The sequence below is a fragment of the Lithobates pipiens genome, unplaced genomic scaffold (genome assembly GCF_037356315.1).
Source record: "Lithobates pipiens isolate NorthernLeopardFrog02 unplaced genomic scaffold, aLitPip1_a1.2 Scaffold_18, whole genome shotgun sequence".
In the NCBI taxonomy this organism is placed as follows: Eukaryota; Metazoa; Chordata; class Amphibia; order Anura; family Ranidae; genus Lithobates; species Lithobates pipiens.
In genome coordinates this window covers 639,757,667-639,770,494 of record NW_027507758.1, presented here as the reverse complement: position 1 = coordinate 639,770,494, position 12,828 = coordinate 639,757,667, and the positions used below count along the sequence as shown (strand labels likewise).

The 12,828-nt window shown below is 44.4% G+C and overlaps 1 protein-coding gene across 1 annotated transcript in view; it reads left to right on the top strand.

Annotated features, from left to right (window-relative positions):
• Positions 1–12,828, top strand: part of LOC143986899 (uncharacterized) — a 549,767-nt gene that overhangs the window by 384,241 nt on the left and 152,698 nt on the right. The window lies entirely within an intron of this gene.

Here is a 12,828-nt window from a genome sequence, read left to right as displayed (position 1 = left end):
TAGTGCCTTGAGTGTGGGAAGTGTCTTCTATATGAATGTTGCTGGACATCACAGCTCTTATGTGGGGAAGAAGCACACCCTGATATACACCTCAGATATACTCCATGGCTGATCTCCATCATCTAAGAAGTGTGGGAGTTCATTGAAAACTACAAGCCGACATTGGCAAGGGACAGAACTCTGTGAATAAATGGCACGGCCGCGCTCTTTTTATAAAGTGACAACCAGTATGGGGAACTTCTCCCCGCACTGCTGTCACACAGAGGACTCGGATCCCTGAGCCGCTGCAGGAACATGTAACATCTTCCCAAAGGGGGAACGCTCCCTTTACCCCTTTCACTGCCAGAGCTGGTTTTGTTTTGTTTTTTGTGCCCACATGTTTAACCCCTTCAATACCTGACACATTCACTCCCTTCCTGCCCAGGTACATTTTCAGCTTTCAGTGCTGTAATACTTTGAATGACAATTGTGCTGTCATGTCACACTGTACCCATATGACATTTTTATCTTTTTTTTCCCCAAATGGAGCTTTCTTTTGGTGGTATTTGATCATCTCTGGGGTTTTTAATGTTTGTGCTACAAAAAAATAAAAAGATATTGAGAGAATTCTCATTAGCTGAGTGATGGAGAAAAACTGAGGGAGAAGAGAAACATTGGAATACTAGTAAGTACAAGTTTGCAAAAGTCTATTTGCTTTGGAAGAATAAATCACTTATAATGTTGGGAGTCCTACATGTGTGGATGTTGTTGCATTATATAAAACTATTAGAATAGATTGCGGTGCCTCAAGACTGTCCATAATCCTGCAGGAATCTGCGAAACATGTCGGCTCCTCTGCATATCCAAGCATCTTGTTTCTTGTATTAAGTATCAATTCATGGTCAAAATGCTATGGTGACTGTTATTTTCTATGTGATATTGTGTAATAAAATTGAATATTCTCTTAAATTAAACTTTATTGTAGGCTTACCTTGGTAACAAACATCTATACCTCCAATTAAAATCCCATTATCCTGGAGGGAGCAGTGTCTCTCTCTTACTTTCTCTTTTTATCTAATACCAGGGATTTGGAGATACCTGTCTGTTTATGGAAACTGTCCAACAACACACCTATATCTATCCATATCTTCTTAAGCCCCGTACACACGAGAGGACTTATGTCCGACAGACTTCCGAAGGAGTCCTGCCGGAGTTCTGCCGGAGTTCCGACAGAGTTCTGACGGACTTTTCGACTGAGCGGACTTGGCCACACACAATCACACCAAACTCTGACAGATTCGAACGTGATGACGTACGACTGGACTCGAATAAGGAAGTTCATAGCCAGTAGCCAATAGCTGCCCTAGCGTCGGTTTTAGTCCGTCGGAATAGCATACACACGAGCGAATTTTTCGAAGGGACCGGGTCCGGCGGAAAAATTTGAAGCATGTTCCATTTTCTAAAGTCCGTCAGACTTTTGCGAATCAAAAGTCCGTTGCAGCCCACACACGATCGAATAGTCTGACGGAATCATTCTGTCGGACTTTGGATGTTGAAAAGTCCGCTCGTGTGTACGCGGCATAAGTCTAAGATAAGTAGGTGCTTCTTATTCACTGCAGTGGAGAAATACAACACAGTTCTCAGCTACTATAAGAGATCAAAAGTGAAAGTGTTTCTGAGCTTACATCTACAGGTTATACATTTATAGGTATGAATATACATAAGATATGGGTGTGTACTAAGTGTATTCTAGGCATGATATAGTTGTGATCGTATAGTTTAGTCCAATCAATGTCCATATCTTTTTAGTAGGAAGGGAACAGTTAAATGTGTGTATACATCATGTGACTCTCAAAAAAAAAGACATCTCAGCAATATTTGGTCGGTTCAGACTGGTTTCGATAAGGAAGTAATTTTTAGCAAATTTCTGGGTTCTTATCAGTAGTTTGTGCAGTCACATATCCTGTAGTTTAATTTTCCGAGGAATTGAAACACAAGTGAAGGAGAAGGAACATCTAAAAGAGAAAATATAAAACAAGTGTATTACCAATTCTTAAAGTGATATTCTACATATGTATGTGTGTGTGTGTGTGTGTATATATATATATATATATATATATATATATATTCTCAAAATTATTAGACTCCTATAATTCTACTAATTTCCCTCCTCTTGACCCCTGTGGTGGGTCACTTCCATATCTTCCCTACCTAGCATGATACCAGAGGGTCCACAGTACTACTTCACATCTAAGTGGAGCAAAGTTCTTTTTAGGGTATATGTGGATACATATCTTTACTCATTTTGTATCACCCATCTTGGCATCATACGAATCTGCTAATCTGATAACACTATTTCTTCCTTGGGGTAATTTCCCTCAGTTCTAACTGTCATTGTAGTAATCTTTTGTATTCCGCATTTTGCATACCTGAAAAACAAATAAGCAAGTAATAAAATAACAATGATTCCCGCTAGGACAAAAAGAATTTGTTGAATCAATGGGCCCATCCACCCACCAATGTTCCAGTTACCAAATACATTACAATTACTACCCTTTTCAGGGGTGGTGAGATCAATGGCTTGTTTCCTCAGTTTCTCTCTCATCTGGAGATGGGCTCCTATCATGTCTTGTATACCAGGATCTTCAAACCAGGAACAACATGTAGTATAATTTAAGAGCACACATAGACCTCCTTCCTTAGCCAACAGATAGTCTAAGCCCTTGTACACACGGTTGGAGATTCCGACGGAATGTGTCCGATCGGACCGTTTTGTCGGATATTCCGACTGTGTGTGGTCTCTATCGGACTGTTTCCGTCGGAGTATCCGACGGACCAAGTTTTCCAACTTGTTGGTAACATTTTCCGACAAAATGCTCCGATCGGACATACTCCAATCATGTGTAGAGAATTCCGATCGGACAAAGTGCCACGCATGCTCAGATCAAATTCCTACATCAAAGCTATTGGCTACTAGCCTGAACGTAGTCCTGTCGTAACTAAATAACGTCATCACGTTCTGAACGATCGGATTTTCCGACGACTTTGTCCGACCGTGTGTATGCAACAGTTTCAGACAAAATCCAACGAACAAAATCCGATGGATTTGGTTGTCGGAATGTCCGACCGTGTGTACAAGGGCTTAGGCCAATTTAGTTTGCAGGGTACGCTTGTGTGGTAATCTTAGGTCTGCAGCTATTTCATTGACTGCACTCTCAGTTTAATTAAACATCTGGTCAACTAATGCACTATAATTATTAAAAGCAATTTCCATTTTATTGATCATATTTATACCTCCCCCAAACATTGCTGGAAACCATGCCCGTATCTTATCTCCAGTATTAAATATAGCTCTACGTTTTCGTACGGGCATGGGTTGATGGTAGTCCTCTAAATGATTCACTGCACCTTTGTATATCCTAATATAATTTTCCTCGACCACAAAAAGGGATGGAGCTAATGTCCCAATATAGCAGGTACCATAACTATGGGGAGGTATCCACTTATAAGCCTTTTGACCACAGATAAGATAGTAAGGGTCTATTAGTACATATGGTGTAAAAGTCTATGACCAGGTCAGCATACATACTCATGGATCTGATAATTGTAATATTTGGCTGCAAAAGGTAACAGGTTTCTTTTCCCTGGAGGATTAGATCCAGTTGTACACTTTCATAGACCACTATGTGTGTTCCTGGTGGTGACCTCTGTGCAAGAACTCCATTGCCTGTGGCTCCCTTTACAGAGCAATATAGTTGGAAGGTTTTGCTTTGGTCAGGTAATTTGAGGGCAGGTGCGACCTGGATATCCGCTTTCAAATGATTGAAGGCATCCTCCAGTTCCTTTGTCCATTCAAAGGGTGTAGTCAGGGCAGTATACAAGGGTTTCAACTTGGTGTTGACATCTGGTAAATATTGTCTCACATATGACACCATTCCGATTAATTCTCTGAGCTGCTTGTGATTTTTCGGCTGAGGCATTTTAGTTATTGTCCGTTTTCTTTCAGTGTCAATGTGTTTGGTTCCGGGGCCTAGACAGTGACCAAGAAATTTCACATGAGGTCTGCACTATTGTACCTTTTCCTTTGACACTACAATTTTGTTCACTGAGATATTTCAACAGAGAAAGAGTGTTGTTCACAATGTTCTTGTGTGTCTGCACATAGTAAGCCCCTGTACACACGGTCGAAGATTTCCACAACCAAATCCGTCATATTTTGCCTGTCGGATTTTGTCCGTCGGATCTCAAGTTGGCGAAAAATCCGATCTTTCAGAACATGATGACATAATTTTGTTACGATGGGACTACGTTCAGACTAGTAGCCAATAGCTTTGATGTAGGAATTTGATCTGAGCATGCGTGGCACTTGGCCCGATGAAAATGCTCTACACATGATCGGATTAGGTCCGTCCGGCCCAGTTGGTCAGGAAATATTTCCAACATGTTGGGAAATTGGGTCGGATGGAGATTCGGATGGAATCAGTCCGATGCATACCCCACACAGTCGGATTACCCGACGACACGGTCCGATAAGACGCAATCCGACAGATTATCCGACCGTGTGTACAAGGGCTCAGATGTTGCCAATGTACACCTTGATCACTGTGCCTTTATGGGCTGGTTGCCAACCGTTTAGGATTGTCATCATGGCCTTTGAGAATGCACTTGGAGAGGAAATCATTCCTTGCAGAATTCTTGTCCAGGTATACATTTCTCCTTCAAACCGGAAAGCAAAAAGTTCTTGGCTTTCTTTATCCAAGGCAACGCTAAAGAAAGCATTTGCTAGGTCTATTATGGTGTACACCCATGTTCCTGTAGGCATGTCATTGAGTAAAGTACTGGGATTTGGGACACCAGGGGTGCCTTTCTCGATTTGATGGCCCTTAAATCATGTACCATTTGATATACTGGCTTTTCACCCTTTTCCTTTACAGAAAAAAAATGGCCTATGTGCTCTACTTTTAAGTTTTCTTTATGACACCTGCTTCAAGTAACTCTTTTATTTGTACTCGTACATCGGAGAGTTGATCTGGTGACAGTGGATACTGTGGAATACTTGGGATTTGAGCTCCTGCTTTTATTTTGACTTTAACCGGAGGGACTTGTAGAAGTCCTACATCATATTTTCCCTTGGCCCAGAGAATATCACCTATTTGAGAAACAATTTCAGGTGGAATATTGAAACAAAAGAAAAATACTGCGCTAGCCTAAAAAAACAACCACACAGAAAGAGTTGATTATTCTAAATATTTGGAAGCAGCGATTATTCTGATGTGATACACACCCATAAAACACATAAAATAAAAATTATAACCGCGCTCTCTCCCATATGATAAACCCTAGCAAAATTCAGCCACCATCTAATGTGACTGCTAAAGCAAAAAATAAGCAAATGGAAAAATCAATAGTGACACATATACGAAATGAATGCATTTACAGTGTTTAAAGTGGAAGTAAACCCACTTTTTTAACTTTTACCTACAGGAAAGCCTATAATAAGGCTTACCTGTAGGTAAAAAAAATATCTCCTAAACCTGTACGGTTTAGGAGATATTCCCCTCGTTATGCGCCGCTGACTGCAGCGGCGCATGCGCACAAGGGGGTTCTCTCCGCGAAAATCCGGCAGCGCTCGTCCGGCCGGATTTAAATCTCCCGCGCGCATGCGCGGGAGTGACGATATCGCGGCTCCGGCCACTCACAGCGCCGGAGCCGCGATACCCGGAAGAGACGCCGAGGGAGCATGTCGGCTTCCTCGGCGTGGATCGGGCGAGATGTCGGGGCCTCGTTCTAAGGTAAGTATTTCATAATGAGCTAGTATGCGGTGCATACTAGCTCATTATGCCTTTTGCTTTGCAGGTTTTAAAAAAAAAAAAAAAAAAATGCGGGTTTACTACCGCTTTAAACAGTTTCACTCAAAATATTAAATATTAAATATCGAATACATAAATAAACAAATTCATTGAAATGTCAAATAAATAAATATAAACATAAATAAACTCATATAATTAATAAACTCATATAGTGCTTAAAGAGAGAAACGTGCAAACATCAATAAATAAAGTAAAGAAACGTGCCCAATAAAGTGCTCTCAAAAGAAAGAAAAATAAGTGCAACAGTCCGTTGGATTGAAGATATTCCTCCAGCTAGATTCTGTATAGAGTATAGGCTTCCTTCACCACCACTGTGCTGGTTAACAATCTGAATGCGCGCTTACCAAACCAAAAAGAAATCTGAGCATATATCATTAAGATTCCCAAGGGACCATCGAATCAGGACAGCATCAAACCCTTCCAAACGACCTCCAATAACAGGATCGCTCATAGAATATAGATAAAAGAAACTCCCATAGCGTAAATCCACATAAAAAGTGTTTTATTAGATCATGAAAAACAGACAAACAGACAAACCAATTAAAACAGCGTTAAATGCCGGCCGGCAAAACGAGCGCCCAATAGTCACGTGATGGCGTCAACACGTCGAGACCACCCTATGTCCGTTTCGTCATATGTGACATCGTCTGGGGTGGAATATTACCTTCAATCTCTTCCTCTAATTCCATTGCTGTCAATCCACATATAATTTCTTTATCTAATTCTCCAACATGTACTTCTACTCCATTAGGTATATATTGTACAGAGGCTTGTAAGTAACACAGTAGATGTCTTCCCAATAGGTTGCATGGTACAGTGTCTGAGACAAGCAGCTTATGAAACATATTATGGCTTCCAATTTGTATGGGGGGGGGTGTTTCCTTGAGAGGGGTAGACTTTCCTCCCACTCCAACTGCTAGTGGCCCAGATTAAAGGGGGGATGTTCTTTTGGTAGGTGGGACTTTTGAAATTATAGTCCGGGCAGAGCCAGAATTGACTAAGCATGACATTTCCTGATCTGTTAGTTGTGGAAAGCATAATGTTACAAAAGAGTCTTTACCATCCTTCTCGGAGATGCATAAATTAACTTCTGTGTGCTCAGAAAGTTCATCCTGCTTTACCAGTCATTTTTTCATCATCTCCCTCTTTCTTCTGCTTATGTTTGTCAGGTAATCGACATTTTCTGGCAAGATGGCCAGTCCTGCCACAATTATAGCATTTCCTGGTTTATTTTTGAGAAACAGCTCCATGACCATCATTTTGGGCTACAAAAGCATTCAGTCGTTTCTCTCTTCTTCCTGAGCCTCAATGCTACTACACACTTCTCTCAGCAAAGACCATTCAAATCCTTTCCACTCTGTTTTCATTGTCATCAACCGTTTCCTTATGGCTTCTCCGAGTCCTCTCACAACAGCATTCTTACAACCTATGGCACTAACGTTAGTGCGGTCAGCCAGATCCACTCCTACTTCTCTGCCATGGTCTGGACATATTTAAAGCAATCAAAAACATCCTCAGCCTTTTCTAGTTTCACATCCAGCAAACCACCTGACTTGTTCTGCAAGGGCCACTCATTAATAATTCTACAGCATTCTGCCCACTTCCTTTCTAGTACATCTGTTGTCTTATCTCTGTCCAGTAATGTAAAGTTTCCCCTGCCTGTGGGGCACATGGTGGCATTGGCATTGTCATCTGCACTTTTCTGTGCAATCTTGTTTAAGTCAGCAGACCCAAGGACTAATCTCAGCAATTGAGCCATATCTGCCAAGCATAAATCCTGAGTTTATAGAGTAGATACAGATGGGACTTTATATGAGCCGTGACCATCCGGTACACAGAGCTCCATCCCAGATATTTAGACAAAAGGAAGGGAAAAGGGGACAACAAGGGGGCAGCAGCGGGACTTTATATGAAACAAGACACTTAGGGTCAATTAATAAAATAATAATTTATTGGCAACACAGAGGGAGATAGTACAGTAAATAAATAATAAGTCAATATGTAATAAGCAGAATTAAAAGGTATGATAATAACATAACACAATAAAATTCATAATATAATAGCATTGTTACACATAGTTAGTAATAAACCAATAGTACATCCCAGAGTACATATACAGTAGAGACCAATAAAATGAATTGATGATTTAATTAGTAGATTTAAATAGATCAAACCCATAGTGAAATCTTGGTTATTGGGGCATAATATCCAATGGTAAAAATCTTGACGCGTTTCGTGGATTATTTCCACTCATTCGCTGTCCAAGGGCCTCGGCTATGGAATGCTCTACCAATCAACATCCGCCTGGAAGAAAATCACCTGGCTTTTAGGAAAAAACTCAAGACCTTCCTCTTTTAGCAGATGATCAAAACTCGCCACAGCGCCTAGAGGTGATTCAGTTCGCATTGTGCGCTATACAAGTATTTCATTCATTCATTCATTCATCAGGAGCAGCTATAAACTGTAGTAAACAATGTATTAATAATCAATGGTAATTGATTATAAAAGGAAAGAGAGGGAGCATATACAATGGTCCTAACAACTCTTACCTATTGGAAAACAAAAAATACGCATAGCAATCATGGTAGTGATGATCTACTTCAGAGGCACTGGGAGGGGAAATCGGTGTGTCACAGCCAAGCACTTGTGGGCACTCTGCTAGCAGTACACCCACGTCCGATTGTAGCAGGCAAATTTCCCTGCCCCAGCTGCTGGACCGTCGAAAGAAGTTTACTCCCAGCTATCCACATGCCCGACGGTTGAATGCTAGCTTGGCTAAATTGCTAGCACTTCAACTGCTGCTTTTTCAGTTGGTAGACTCGGCCCCCTTCTGTGAGTTTGTGCAATGTGCGGTTCCTCAGTGGCAGGTCCCCAAACTCCACTTTTTCTCACAGAAGGTGATTCCGGCTCTCTACCGGCATATGGAGGGGAATGCCCTTGCCTTGCTGGACAGGGCGGTCAGCGGTAAATTGCATATTACCGCTGACTCATGGTCCAGCAGGCATGGACAGGGACGTTACCTATCTTTCACGGCCTATTGGGTCACCCTTCTGGCAGCTGGGAAGGATGCAGGACAAGGTTGTTCCGCCACCACGCCTCCAAAATGCTACTACTGGTTGTGACACACCTCTCTCTCTCCTCCACCCCTCCTCTTCTTCTTCCTCCATGGCCTCTTCCAGTGCTCTGTCCTCAGAACCAGCGGTGCTCCGTAGGCGTTCCAGGGGCTACGCAAGTATGCAGGCAAAAAGATGCCATGCTGTGCTTGCGCTGATTTTTTTGGGGGACAGGAGCCACACTGGGGCAGATATTTTGTCAGCTCTGCAGGGGCAGGCCGAGAGGTGGTTGACGCCACACCAACTTAAGCCAGGAATGGTGGTTTGCGAAAATGGCACCAACCTCCTCTCCACCCTCCGACAGGGACAACTAACCCATGTGCCCTGTGCGGCTCACATTCTTAACCTGGTGGTGCAGCGGTTCTTGGGCAGGTACCCGGGCTTACAGGATGTCCTGAGGCCGGCCAGGAAAGTCTGTGTACATTTCCACCGATCATTTAATACTAGTGCTTGGCTGGCTGAGCTCCAAAAGGAGTTGAACCTGCCCATGAACCGCCTTATATGTGACATGCCCACCAAGTGGAACTCAAACTTGGCCATGGTGCAGCGGCTGCACACTCAGCAGAGGGCCATCAATGAGTACCTGTGTGACTACCATGCTAGGGGGGCATGATCAGGGATGCATGCACTGTCCTGTCACCATTTGAGGAGGTCACGAGGATGGTGAGCAGTGACAGTGCTCTGCAACAGTGACACTGTACCTCTTGTCCACCTGTTGGAGCATATGCTGCGTGGAATAATGGACAGGGCACTTGAGGCAGAACAGAGGCAGGAAGAGGAGAACTTCCTTGCCTCTCAAGGCCCCCTTTATCCAGACAGTGTTCCTGCTGTCCCACCCATTACACAGGAAGAGGACGAGGAGGAGGAGGCTTGTATCAGCATGGAGGTGGAGCCTGGCACTCAGCAGCAGCAGTCTTTTAGGGATAATTTAAAGTCCCAAGAAACACGTGGACTTGTACGTGGCTGGAGATCATGTTGTCCTTAGTGACCCAGAGCTGATCCTGCAAAGCCTGCGGAAGGATCCTCGTATTCTTCGGATCAAGGAGAGGGACCATTACTGGCTGGCCACTCTCCTTGATCCACGGTACAAGGTTAAGGTTGCGGACCTTATCTTGCCATCGCAGAGGATGAGACATCTCCAGGAGGCCTTGCAGAAAGGTCTGTGCAATGCATTCCCAGAGGCTGGGAGGTTACAAACTCCTGGACCTAGACAACGTGTTGCTGAGGCTTCGGTCATTCACAGAAGGAGAAGGTGGCCATCTGACCGATGCGCTCAGACAATTTTTTAGTCCGCAGCCCCAAGGTATGATCGGTTCCAGAAACCATCGCCAGCATCTGATTTATATGGTGCAGGAATACCTAGGGGCAAGGACAGACTTGGAAACCTTTCCCACCGAAAATCCTCTTACTGGGTCTTGAGGATGGATCACTGGCCAGAGCTTGCACAGTATGCAATTGAGCTACTGGCCTGTCCTGCATCCAGCGTTCTTTCAGAACGCACATTCAGTGCCGCTGGATGCAGAACAGGCCAGTAGCTCAATTGCATACTGTGCAAGCTCTGGCCAGTGATCCATCCTCAAGATAGGCATGTCACAGATAAGGCGGTTCTTGGGTAGATTGCATTCCTTTTGGAGGTCAGCCAGCCGAGCACTGGCATTATATGACTGGCAGAAATGCCCACAGACTTTCCTGGCCTGCCTCAGGGAGATCTTGTAAGCCCGAGTATCTGCACAAGAACTGCTGCACCACCAAATTAAGGCATGAGCCAAAAAAGGAACATGGGTGAAGTGTCCCTGTCGGAGGGCGGAGAGGAGGTTGGTGCCATTGTTGCAAACCACCATTCCTGCCTGAAGCTGGCGTGACATCAACCACCTCTCAGCCTGCCCCTGCAGAGCTTCCAGAATCTCTACCCTAGTGTGGCTCCTGTCCCCTAAGCAGACCAACTCAAGCACCGCTGTGCATTTTTTTGCCTGAGTTCTTGCGTAGCCCCTAGAATGCCTACAGAGCACCACTGGTTCCGAGGACAAATCTGCACAGGAAGAGGCCATAGAGGAAGAAGAGGAGGGAGTGGGGGAGAGGTGTGGCAGAATCACCACTACCAGCCTTTTGGAGGCATGGTGGTGGAACAAGCTCCAACAATAGTGCACCCTATTCTGCATCCTTCCAAGCTTCCAGCAGGGTTACCCAGTGCGCCGTGAAAGAAAGGTAACATCCCTGTCCATGCCTGCTGGACCATGAGTCAGCGGTAATATGTACCTTACCGCTGACTGCCTTATCCAACGAGGCCAAGACATTGCCTTCCACATGACGGTAGAGAGCCGAAATGGCCTTCCGAGAAAAAAAATGGCTTTTGGGAACCTGCCACATTCCACAAATTCTCGAAAGGGGCAGAGTCTACCAGCTGAAAAGGCAGAAATTTGAGTGCTAGCAACTTAGCCAAACTAGCATTCAGACACTGAGCATGTGGATGGCTAGGACCGAATTTCTTTTGACGGTTTAGCAACTGGGGTAGGGAAATTTGCCTGCTACAATCAGATGTTGGTGTACCGTTAGCAGATTGCCCGGAAGTGCTAGGGACACCTAATTCTACACCTTCATTCCTCTCAGTGCAGGTCTCTGAGAGGACTGAAGTTATAGTGGGGTTGGAGATCCCAGCTGATGAGGAGCAAGGAGAGGTCCACCTTGTTCTTTGGTGTGGGTCTTTTAAGTACTGTTGCCAATGGACTGCATGGGAGCTCGACATATGTTTGGTCAAGCATGTGGTGCCCAAGCGGCTGCTGTTTTGGCCACGCTTGATACGCTTCAGACATATGTTGCAAAAAGCAGCAGTACGATCTGATGCACATGTCTCAAAAAAGGGCCACGCCAAAGAATTTTTGGAAAAACACGCAGAGTCAGCAGCGCCCTGCACATGGGGAGCTCTGCGGTGTGATGCATTCGGTTGCCTGCCCTTAAGCTGGCCCCTGGAGGGCATCCTGCCTTGTTAGAGATGTGCCTCCTGCTCTCTTCTATCTAGCACCCATGTAGAGTCAGTGTCCTCATCATCCCCTCCCTCCTCGCCACTGGCGCAAACCTGGCACTATGCTGCAGCTGGGGGAACATGACTGCCAGTTTCTTGTCCTTCTTGGGCATCCCCTCTCTCTGGGCTCACCTTACTGACTTCATCCTCAAGCTGGGTACCATCATCAGAGCCTTCAAAATGCTGCACATCCTCCTGCAGCATGTACCCAACACTGTGGTCGAACAGTTCAGGGGACTCCTCAGGACATAATGGCAGAACTAGGGAAGGAGTGACTGATGACATTGAGCCGATGGAAGAGGCCGCTTTGGCAGCTGGATTGGCAGACAAAGTACCCTGAGCCTGGGTGACAGAGGATGAGGAGGATGAGGACGGCTTGATCAACCACTCTACCAACTCTTCTGCATGTTGTGGCTCAATATGGCCAGCTACCGAAAAAAGGACAAGCATGCCCCACGGCCACGTGCTGAGGATGCACCGTGTCCACGACCAGCACTGTTGGCTGTAGACACAGAGCCTGCTTGCCCTCTTTTAGCGGCCTGTGAGCATCTGCCTCTCCTTGGTGGCGTTCCAGACATACCGTACAATTAATAAAACCTTCGAAAAACAGCGCTGGTCTAAACAAAGTGCTAGACAAATATGTATGAAAAAATCAAGTGTAAATAAAACAAAAACTTGATATTAGTGTTAATACTGACAGTAGTAAGTTCTTGCTGCAACCCAATGCGAGACACACACAATATACAACAATCAAAAAAATATATGGCTGCGCTAAAACTTATAAAAAAAAATTATAAAGTGACATAATTTTTCTAATTTACAAAAAATCCAAAAAACATGCAAAAAT